Source organism: Etheostoma cragini, chromosome 4, assembly GCF_013103735.1.
Source record: "Etheostoma cragini isolate CJK2018 chromosome 4, CSU_Ecrag_1.0, whole genome shotgun sequence".
Taxonomy (NCBI): domain Eukaryota; kingdom Metazoa; phylum Chordata; class Actinopteri; order Perciformes; family Percidae; genus Etheostoma; species Etheostoma cragini.
In genome coordinates this window covers 553047-557122 of record NC_048410.1, presented here as the reverse complement: position 1 = coordinate 557122, position 4076 = coordinate 553047, and the positions used below count along the sequence as shown (strand labels likewise).

At 41.7% G+C, this 4076-nt stretch overlaps 1 protein-coding gene across 1 annotated transcript in view; it reads right to left on the bottom strand.

The window, feature by feature from the left end:
- Positions 1 to 4076, bottom strand: part of LOC117943372 (DDB1- and CUL4-associated factor 1-like) — a 35581-nt gene that overhangs the window by 10870 nt on the left and 20635 nt on the right. The gene's annotated exons all lie outside the window — the stretch shown is intronic.

Sequence of the window (4076 nt, the reverse complement as noted above, 5' to 3'; positions counted from 1 at the left end):
GGGGGGTTATGTCAGTAAATCTGAGTAAAGTAAATACCTTGCTTAACCTGTAATGATAAGCCGCCCCAATAAGAGATGTTCACTCACACATCTACTGTATATGTTTAGTTTAATGCCTTGCTGCCGCTGCTGAGAGTGTAATATAATAGGTTTACTTGATAGTTATAGCACCTTTTACAGACAAAGGAGCAAAGTGCTTCACATGATAAAAATATGTAAAATACAGTAAGACCCAAACAGTAAATAAGCCAGCAAAAAAGAAAAAACAAACCAATAGAAATAAAAAACCCAAAAGTTATAAACAGGAAAAAAGAATGAGTTTACACAAAAAAATGTTCAATGTCTTATGGCGCTGATGTGACCGAGCCCGACCCGAACCCGAGCATCCTTTCTAAAACATCTGTTCCAACCCGGCCCGGCCCGGTCGGGTCCCGTCGGGCTCGGGTCCGGTATCCATCCTCTAGTGCAGGGGTCTTCAACCTTTTCCAGGCCAAGGACCCCCAAACTGATGGCGAGATGGAGCGGGGACCCCCTAATTATATATATATTGTATAAAATTGTGTTATATCAAACTGGTCCTATAATGCCATGTGTAAATGTACCTTGTTATTGTGCATTCAATACACAGGTTCGTATATTCATGTTTTTATTTTAAACATGTGTGAGGCACAGTGAGGAGAAAAACTTTCGCGACCCCCATGCAGTACCTTCGGGGACCCCCTAGGGGTCGAGGACCCCTTGTTGAAGACCCCTGCTCTGGTGCATAGATAGCTACTACTGGGAATTTAGTCCAGAAACGGGCAGGAACCATCACTGCAGACCCATCTCACCCCGGACACAACCTGGTCCAGCTTCTCCCCTTTGGGGGGGCGCTATAGAGCGCAAAAACACAACCAAGTTAAAGAATATATATATAATAATTAAGGCAACATATATTACACAGTGCTTTACAATAAAAACATGTTATTTCTAAAGGAAGAACCAGGTTTTTAGGAACCAGGTGGATTATATCTCCACCTTTTCTTTCTCTTCTGCAGTTTATTAACATTCAAATAATACATTTATTACTTAAAGTCAAGTTAAAGTCATATTTTCTGTCTCATAATCTTTAGTGGAGTTATTCAGTCAGTATGTTCAGATACTTTTGGGTTTTTTGCACTGCACGCCAACACCAACAGACTCAGGATCAGTTTCTACCCACAAGCCATCTCTCTGATGAACAGCTGACTTCTGACCCACAGTGTCAGGTTCAGTTCTGGTCCATAACCCGGTACCACGGTCTCTACAGCACCTGGTCACTGGTTCCACTTAATATCCCACTTATTTAGTATTATTCATCATTCTCATGTCTTACATCTCACTTATTAGTTTTTATTTATTCATCATTCTCATTTCCTATTTCACAACTGTTTATAATGTTCATATTATAATATAATAACATAATACTATTTATCCCAGCATCCGTTGCACTATGCTCCACATTTAAATAATTTCATTGAACTCTTTATTGCACTCATGCCTCTATAATGTTTCTGTTTAGAGTATGTATATATTGTGTATATATTAGTGTGTGTGTGTATTTAGTTTTGGTTGTTTTTGTATGTGTAAGCACAGTGTGAGCAACGATGCTCCAAAATAAAATTCCACGTATGAGTCCTCATACCTGTCAAATAAAGCTGATTCTGATTCATCATTTCTCTGTTGGTTTCTGTAAATCCTTTATTGTGTTTTTGTTTTGGGTGTTCAGGTTTCGTCCGATGTCGGTCTTCCACGAGGGCGACGGAGACGAGAGCGGTTTCACCTGTTGTGCCTTCTCGGCCCGCGAGCGTTTCCTGATGCTGGGAACCTGCTCCGGTCACCTCAAGTTCTACAACGTCTTCTCAGGAGAGGAGGAGGCCAACTACACCTGCCACACGTCGGCCATCACGCACCTCGAACCCTCCAGGGTGGGTCTCATATTTCAGATCAGATCAGAATCAAATCCATCATGTTGGCTGAAGGCTGGAAGTTCAGTGACGTGAGCCAAGTAGGGTTGGCACCGAGCCCTGTGTTAAGTTTAAAAGGTTATTAGTGCTGTCAAACGAATACAATATTTAATCGCAATTAATGGAATCAATACACTTTATTTCAGACCCGTGGGGGATCCATATCTCAATAAGAACATACACAAACGCATAAATACAAAATACAACAAAAATAAATAAAGCCTTGCATAATGTTCAGTGTCTAATATACAGACATGTTCGCCAAGAGGAAAATCTGACAGAACTACTTACGTACAGGGTTAGCCAAAACAGTGATTATGTCATTTTCTGACTCAGATACCCTACGCGTACATCTATACATCAGGTTACGTAAACAGCAGAGCAGGTAGGTACCCCAACGCTGACAAACATGTGGCTTGCGCTGGAGCTTCTTGGAGCATTCAGCAGCAGCCCCATGCTGTCATTATAAGCCACTATGAGTTTTCTAATGCTGCATGGCTTATAACAGTGGTTCTTAACCTTGTTAAGAGGTACTGACCCCCACCAGTTTCATATGCGCATTCACCGAACCCTTCTTAATTGGAAAAATACAATTCAAAACACAGGTATATATTTCACTGGTACGATGCTGTGAGGATCGGTTTGTTGATGGGTACAGAGCCGAGAACAGGCAGAGGAGCATTTTCATCGAATCTGGCTCTCTTCATCTTGGATTCAGCGAGCGTTGGGTTCTTGTGTTTTCCATCTCCATGCAGCTTGAGGAACGGTTCTCTTAGTTTTACCGCTGCTAGACTAGAATTGCTCGACTTGGCATTGCAAATCATGCAGTTAGGAAGCTGACTCCCGTCCCGTTCCGTTATACAATGTGAATCCTTATTGGACATATTCGTCCGACCGCTTTCTTTTTTTGCTCGACATAGTTAGTGTGAAGGGATTAAAATATTAAGAAAGAAATCACACGACGTACCATCCCGACAGTCGCAATTCGACTACTGAGCGCGCCAAATTCCCTGCAGCCCAGATAGGCCAAGCGATGTTGCGTGATCACCTGCAGCCAATGATGGCCAAGCGGGGCGTGTCATCACGAATCATATGAGTCGGGTTTGTGTCTTGACCTCCGCCGAACCCCTCAGACTGACTCACCGAACCCAGGTTAAGAACCACTGGCTTGTAATTAATGTCTTTTAATGTCATAGTTAACTTGCAATTAATCACACATTTGTATCTATTCTAAATGTCCTTTGATTTCTTCTTGTCCCGTTGTTTTAATGCTCTTATCAACATGGAAAAGTGGATCGGCTTGCTTTGCGCGGATGTGTTTTTTTTATTGAAAACAACATTGGCATAAATCCTGCCGTAGTGTTCAATTTCACAACAACGTTCTCACTTGGAGTAAATAACGTCGGACACAGTGTAAGCCTGTCAGTCAATAAAAGGGTAAAAACTTAAAAGCTGTGTCCTTTGCCATCAGGTGATAGCTCAGTTCACAACAACCAGACACACAGATTTCTTTGGTCTCGTCAATGGAACATTTGGCAACTTTTTAAAAAAAAAAGTCAACTTTCCATCCAGAATCTTATCGGCGTCCATTCTGGCTTCTCACGCTCGCCATCCACTCAAAACTTAACGTTTCTACTCTTTTATGATTGAGATCCGCTATCTGAACCCACCTGTTTTTAGTCTTTTTTTCTTGAGGTTTTATAAAAAGTTAAAACATTTAAATGAGCGCTTCTTATATCTTATATCTTATATATATCTTGTCTGTATGTGTTTCTCAGGATGGGAAATTGCTGCTCACGTCTGCGTCCTGGAGCGTCCCCTTGTCTGCCCTCTGGAGTATGGATGGAGTCTTTAGCATGAAGTAAACATAACACACACACACACACACACACACACACACAGACACACTTTCTCTCGCTCTCTCTCCGTTTTACACTTTCCACACCATCGTAAAGGTGCTCTAAGGGATGTCACACGTTTTTTAGGCTATAACATTTTTTTGTTATATATAGCAAACATCTCCTCACAATCTGCTAGCTGCCTGTCCCCAGAACACACTGTAAAAAACATCTCCTCACAATCTGCTAGCTG